The sequence below is a fragment of the Electrona antarctica genome (genome assembly GCF_951216825.1).
Source record: "Electrona antarctica genome assembly, chromosome: 6".
NCBI lineage: Eukaryota > Metazoa > Chordata > Actinopteri > Myctophiformes > Myctophidae > Electrona > Electrona antarctica.
This window is the reverse complement of record NC_136811.1, coordinates 3,332,270-3,340,300: the sequence shown is the minus strand read 5'-3', so window position 1 is coordinate 3,340,300 and position 8,031 is coordinate 3,332,270.

Here is an 8,031-nt window from a genome sequence, read left to right as displayed (position 1 = left end):
ACCAAAAGGGGGCCTGGGCCGTGGCTCAGTGGTCCAGGCACCATGGCTGGTAATCCAGTCCAGCAGTGTGCCGCGGGTTCGACTCCAGATCCCGCGGATCCTTCCCCCCCATCTCTCTCCCCATCTCCCGTCAGCCTACCGTCTGTCCCTCCATAAAATATATAAAATAAAGGCGAAAGCCACAAAAAAAACAACATTTTAAAAACACCAAAAGGGGTTCCCGTTCGGAATGGTTTAAATGCTGCTTCCTCCTCTTCAGTGTTATGCAACCTGCTGCCTCGAGGATGCTTGTGTGACAACAACAACAACAATGGAAATAAGCCATTTAGTAATACTTTTGCATAAATATACTTGTGCTTGTTTATTTGTGTACAACTACAAACATGAATGAAGGAGTTGTCCCTCCCCGAAACATGAAATATGTATTCACACTTTCTGTCTGACCCATTTCTGACGGGAATCCCTTTTGGTGTTTTAAGCATTATTTCATACTTCAGCTATTGAAAAATAGCAGATCTACAAGCTTGTAGCGCGGCACCGAGTGCCGCGCTACGAGCTTGTAGGTCTGCTATTCTTGTCGTGGAAATGTGGCGCAAATCTTTGAATATATATTATTTCAGAGCCAACGTTTTAACTGAAATCTTTGCTTCTGGGGAGGGTCCCTGGAACAACATCGTTTTCAGACGGGGGTCGGCGGCCAATTACATATAATCTTTGGAGTCCTTGACATGAAATATTGAGCACCACTGATATAGAAAGATACGTCTCTCAAGACATTTGTAGAATCGTCCTCAGGTCTAAATGGGTTAAATGTCTATATCTTATATGTTATGTCTGTGGTCGGAAAAATAGTTACGTTATTCTGGCAAAGAAGAGAGGACGCGTTCTGCTTTGAAATAAACTTTGTCATCTAACGTAAAAAAAAACACTAGCCCATTCCGTACGGGAACCCCTTTTGGTGTTAGCATTATGTTATGCTTTAGCTATTGAAAAATATTTTATTGAAAGAAAATATTTTTGAAAAATCGAAGAACCACTGAACTGACATAGAAACACGGCTTTTTCAGAAAACTGTCAGGATGTAGAAGACATTTTTAGAATCTGATCTCAGGTCAAAATGGGCTAGACAATGATTTCACATAGATGGCAGACTCCTGGTTATGTGCTGCATGAAATATTGAAGCACAGCGATGGTCGTTATCTCCTGTTTCACTCAAACTGTGCAGCGATCGCTTGCTTGTCTGTGACAAAAAAGATTCATTCATCAATTCATTAAGTAGAACCGTTAGGTTAGGGTCTTTCTCTCTCTCTCTCTCTCTCCCCCCCCCCCCCTCTCTCTCTCTCTCTCTCTCTCTCTCTCTCTCTCTCTCTCTCCCCCCCTTTTAGTCAGTCCGTCCGTCTTTTTCTCTCTCTCTCTCTCTCTCTCTCTCTCTCTCTCTCTCTCTCTCTCTCTCTCTGTCTCTCGATCTTTATCTCTCTCTCTCTCTCTCTCCCCCCCTTTTAGTCAGTCCGTCCGTCTTTTTCTCTCTCTCTCTCTCTCTCTCTCTCTCTCTCTCTTTCTCTCTATCATCCTCTCACTATCTCTGTCTTTGTCTCTCTCTCTCTCTCTCTCACCCTCACACGCACGCACGCACGCACGCACGCACGCACGCACGCACGCACGCACGCACGCACGCATGCACGCACGCACGCACGCATACAGAGAGAGGGATGGGGAGAGGATTAGTGAAGCATAGCAGAAAGTCATCATAGGAGGAATTCAAGTCTGCATATTTTACATCCAACCAGAGCAAAGTGGTTTGAAGCAACATTGATATCCGTAGAGCGCCAAACTGTTGCTATAGACAGACATGGCAATTTAAAAGTGAAATGGAGGTGGCATACCGCAAACAAAATATGTCATGAGAGGAAAAACTTTCAGAACTTTTCAAAAGAAACCTATTTAAAGAATGTCAACTTTTTCTTAAAGCGCAAATAACATGCATTTTAAAACTGCTTTTAATATTTAATATCATATTGTCTATGTCCCTCAAAGTTTGAGCCTCAATCACCACTCTGATATAACCAGGCCTTGTCATTTCTTTCTGGACTTTGAAAGCGGTTTTAGCTGCAGCCAGTACCACAATGTCCTGATATGCAGATTATTTAATATTTGAGTCATTATAATACTGATGCTAATAAAACCAGGCTTGTTTCCATTCCATGCCAGCTTGTAAAACCAACAATGGTGGACATTGTAAACAAAGTGGAAATGCAAATTTGGAACTGAAGACTGAAGAAGAGGAGGAATTATACAAAGTAGGGTGACATTGATGACATCACGATGAGGCCAAAATCAGTTGAGCTGTTCCTGAGAGCAATTTCCATTAAAGCACCCATATGATATGAAAGCCTGATTGTTCAAAATTGGTTATTTGTGGGGATAGAAAACACATATGGGAGCCCCAAAAACACAAAAGAAATTGAAAAAGTTGAATTTTATGTCCTTTAAATATAAAGATATACCCATGCCGTCTACAAGCACATAGTCTCGCATTACCAGACTGTTGCCTCTCGCATTTTTTCCAAATGCTTCATCATACAGTCTGGAGCAACGGAAGAGCTGTCATAAGTAGCCTTGCCGAGCCATGAGGCCCATAGGGGCAGGAGCCTATATCTCCTGTTTCTGTAGCGTGAGGCAGCTTGATGTACAAGTACACCCCCTGGACATGACGCTAGTATGTCACAGGGACTTACCCCCAATCCAACCCTTGATGCTGAGTGTCAAGCAGGGAGGCATTGGGTCCCATTTTTCTTGGGTCTTTGGTATGACCCGAGCTGTCATCAGTATACGATAAAGCGGAAGTGGAGCCTCCTCCCCACTATACCATTTCGTCTTTACAGTCGCTCAAATTTATTCTAATATAAATAGAAATCATCTAAGCATATATAGCTTGTTGCGTAGCAGAAAAGAAAATACAACAATAACATGTAAAGATATTTTAAAATGTATTTTCGTGAACGGAAAGGGCAGCTTCCGTTACTCAGCTCCTATGGGGGCTATAGTTCCAGACTCTATATAGCATTCGGAGATTGTGGAATAGTTGTCTGGCTACGCGAGACTAACAAGCACACCAACGCATTGCATCATTTATGACGCATGGAAAGGAGCCAGCTTAGGTTGGTTCGGGGCATCTGGTTAGGATGCCTCTCGGGCGTCTCCCTAGGGAGGTCCTCGAGGCACGTCCCACTGGGAGGAGACCCCCAGGGCAGACCAAGGCGCAGTTGGAGGAAACACATCGACTCACTGGCCTTGGAACGTCTCGGGATCCCCCCCAGGAGGAAGTCACTAATGTTGCTCTGGAGAGGGAAGTCTCTCTGTTGGAGCTGTTAATTGCCCCCGCGACCCGACTACGGATAAGCGGCTGAAGATTGGATGGATGGAAGCATCTGGGACAGATGACTGTGTAACACAGTGCAGAAAGATAGCGGATGTTGATGTTCCGTTTAACCGGAAATGACATCGCCAGATTCGCTCTATTCGGTCAAAATCGGCATAATGGTGAAGTTACCGCCACCATCAGGACTGGGTGTCTAATACTATATGATTGCCCCGTTAAAATGAGATAAATTGTGTATATCACGGATTGTTCTATTGACATTAAAATTATGAATTAAATATATGAATAGAGCTGGCAGAAGGCACTGAAAAGCCCCCTTTTTTTACATTCATGTTCAATAAACGATTGAATCAATCAATCAATCAATCAATCAATTTGGTTACCAATTCTTCATCATTTAGCTTCATGGGGACCACCTGGAACCCCCGTCAAGAACCACTGGTGATCCCCCAGACCACTGGTTGAGAACCCTGTATGGTTCCACCGAGGCCTCGATCGGCGCTTCCTCACGACCGTCTAACGCAACTCTGAGCTTCGAGCTGAAAGCAGGAGAATCCTTTGATGTGCTTCTGTCTGTGTATTATGTTAGTAGAGATGATGATGATGATGTGTGGGCCGGGCGGCCCTCAGGGGTCCTGATGCTGCTTGGTCGGATATAACACCATTATTTTTAAACCATTCTGAACGGGAACCCCTTTTGGTGTTTTAAGCATTATGTTACACTTTAGCTATTGAAAAATAGCAGACCTACAAGCTCGTAGCGTAGGCACCGAGTGCCGCGCTACGAGCTTGTAGGTCTGCTATTCACCCCATTCGACTGGTATCATACCATCTTATGGGCCCAGTATGGCAAAGCAAAGTTACTATATTTACCCAGGGTATCTGGGCTAAGCTCAAGAACTTGTTTCCAGCCAGGCCCTGCTCATAGAACATTTCATGGTAGTGGTTCAATGCCTTGCTCAAGGGCACTTCAGCGGTGGTAATTGTAACGTGTCGGACCGCTGATTCGAACTGGCGACCTTCCGGTATCAAGACCGCTCCGCAATCCGTTCGGCCACCGCTGGCCATACTGGCATACTCACTGTTTCAGTATGTCATTATCAGCGATTGTCATTATCACTGAGGTCCTGACGGAGGCGCAAACCCTGACAGAAAACTGTCAGGATTTAGAAGACATTTTATAAATTTCGACATCAGGCCTAAATGGGTTAAGGGTTTACTTGCCAGAGGGGGGGATTCCCCTCTGGCTTTGATCACGTGGAATGATGAAAAACCGAAGGCGTATTTTAAAACCAGTGCAGGTTTCCCCCCCAAACCTTTTTTTTGTTGTGGCTTGACAGCCGAAAGAGAAGTCTGATGTCTCCCCGGAACCCGTCCCACAAACGTGTAAAGAAAGCAGACCTATAACAAGATTGTAGATGCTATTTTCATGACTTCTTAAAAGTTAAATCTATATTGTGGCATCACGAGGGGACAGGTGGTAAATGGGTACAATATTCCCATACACAAAATGGCTACTGGAACAACAACTACAACTCCCAGGGTGCCTCAGCACACTACACACAGGTGTAGGTGTGTGAGGCACCTAATTCAGTATTTAAGTCCGTCATTTTGTAGTGCTACGTTACGTCCGGGTCCAAGTGGCACCAGCTCCCGTCCGCATGTCATTGTAAATAGAATATCTAAACGCGTGAATCTTTTTACAATGACGTTATTTTTCAGAAAGGAAGCCATTGAGGGTTAAAATGGGTCTTAATGCTTCCAACTCGAGTAGAATTATTAATGTTTTGTACAAGTTTCCATGACAAAAAAAAAATATGATGTGGAGACAATAAAGACTATTATTATCATTCTTATTGAAGATAGTAACAGTCCATTTGCTCAGTAAAATATTTCGGGGGCATATTTAGAATGTTTGCAGGCTTGAGTATGTTGAATCTAGTTTGCATTAATGAGGATTTAGTTGACACAATGAAATAAAATGGCGATAGTATTCCGTGTGGGGCAGACGGCCTGTCAGCCAGATTTGGGAGAGCAGCGCAGCTTTGTTGTTGCGAGGAAAGCGGTAAAATGAGACTTTCGTGGTTGTTTTCGTCTCAGATTTAGTCCGACGGAGCGTCACAGTATAACTCTATGGGGACACAAAAGCGACACAAAAGTAGGACCCGGAAGTATCTCAGGAGGGGGCGCTCACGTCACGGCTAAAATACTGAATTGAGGCAGAGCTGAGAGACTAGATGGGAGAACAAACAAACAAACGGTGCATGAAGAGAGACAAAGGGCTGAGGGCTGGACGGAGCTGGACCCCAAGGATGGAAAAGTAACAGTGTGGACATTCTTTGAACTTAAGAACATTTCAGTTTGGACAACATTATTCTCCCTCTGCGGGATGTTTTTTGTTGCCTTTGCAAATTGCCTCATGTATTGCCCAATTTCATTGTATACTGGATTTTCCTTTTTATTTTTTGAGTGGTGCAAACCACTCCAACAACCAGCTTTGTCTGTATGTGTGTGTACCTGTACCTGTACGTGTCCGTGCAAAGGTGAGCATGGTTACTATGGTTAGTGTGTGACGTCACTGACATAGCTGATCAGACTATATAAGACCTTGCACCACTCAGTTCACACGGGTGTGATTTTTTATTCTACACTGCCTCACAATATCCTCACTATACCTCTCATGATATTACACTATCTATCTATAAATGCACGTCTGTGTGTCTCTGTGTGTAGGCTACTGTACGTGCGTCTGTAATCCACGTAACTCGAGAACCGCTCGCCCGCCCCCCCCACCGACTTCAAATTCGACACACGCGTTCCACACCCCCCACAGGGAGCGCAGGGCCCGGTGTCGAGTCGGTCGGTCGGTTGTCCAGAACCGCCACAAAAGGCCTCTGCCCGGGCTCTGGACCTGCACCCCTATATCTCCATATATGGAGCTGGCCTGTTCCGACATCATTCTGACATCTGCATAGACTCCATATGTTCATGGGCATGCCTGATAAAGAACTCCATGTATAGTTTAGTTTTCCCAGTGTTAACCTTAACCACCTCAGAGGGCGAATAACACCACCATGTGAATGGTCCTCACACACTATTGGACACCCACCAGCAGTGGGGAAAAGAATGGCGCTGCCCATGTGTCTTTGGTTAATCCATTGAGACCTGGAACGCATCCATGTCACGTTAGCGTTTAACCACATTAACCATTAACCCATTTTGTTTTAAACATTATGTTATAATTTAGCTATTGAAAAATAGCAGATCTACAAGCTCATAGCGCGCCACCGAGTGGCGCGCTATGAACTTGTAGGTCTGCTATTTTTGAAAAATCGTTAAAATGTGCCTCAAATCTTTCCGAAAATTGTCATGATTTAGAAAACTTTTTTTTTATTTCGACGTCAGGCCTGAATGGGTTAAAACAAGCATGAAGAATGGAAAGGAGAGGGAAAAATCAGAAGGCTGACAAAGGGTGAATTCCCCGCACCTGTCTTCCATTCTACATGCCAAGCCAGAGCTTCACCTGTCAACACGTTTGGTATAGAGCATGCTTAAAGTGAATGGCAAATCGAGTGGCAAAGCAACAGGCAAAGTGAGTTAAACATTGTTTCATGTTGTTTAATGCAATCAGATAGGACTTTTCTGTGTGGACGTATGGGCTGTCAAGGCCAAAAAGTAGTTTTTTGCCACTCAGTAGGCCTTCCTGCATAACTTCCTGGTTTGATGATGATGTCACGCGCATACCCTCTATAGGTAAAGTACAGGGTAGTTACTTTTTTGTAACCGAGGATCATATCGTTTAGAGAAATGAGCCGCAAATCAAGCTTGTTTTGACCCCAAAAGAAGAATCTGTGAGATATTACGATTCTAAAAACTGCGTCGCCATATAGACAGCATAATCCAGCAGAATTTTTCATTTTCGTTTTTTTTCCCCACCGCACCAGAACCGGAGTGTACAGGACATAGTTGTGAACCGTATTAAGGGCCTTTTCTCGGCCCCACCCCTCTCAGATTGTTTCTATTGTGTTTAGGATCCAAGATGGCCACAGCACCAGGAGGGGGTGGGCGGAGGTGAGCGGGCGGGGTCGACATATGACCTTACTGGGCTGCATTCAAGACACTTGCCTTGTGTCTGACACCTGACTTGTGTCTGAACACAGCTTTGATGGATACGTGTGTCCTCCCCATCAAACAAAATGTTTGGTCAAACCATATGGGCTTACATTGGAGCGGCCATAAAGCATAGACACAAGACAGGTGTCTTGAATGTGTGAACGCAGCCCAGTAAGGCCACCCCCTCCTGGTGCTGCGGCCATCTTGGAAACTAAAACACAATATAAACAATGGGAGACAGGTGGGGCCGAGAAAGGCCCTTATTGATATTAAAATAGGCGACAAAAGGGCGATCTCGGCGCAGAGGGCGTTTGAACAAGAGGCGTCAAAAGGCGCAAATGGCGTCCAATGAGTTAACAAATGGAGGCCTTGAGGAAGGTCTCGCGACCAAAATGTTGCTTTAACCCATTCTGGGCGGGAACCCCTTTTGGTGTTTTAAAGCATTATGTTATGCTTTAGCTATTGAAAAATAGCAGATCTACAAGCTCATAGCGCGGCACCGAGTGCCGCGCTATGAACTTGTAGGTCTGCTATTTTC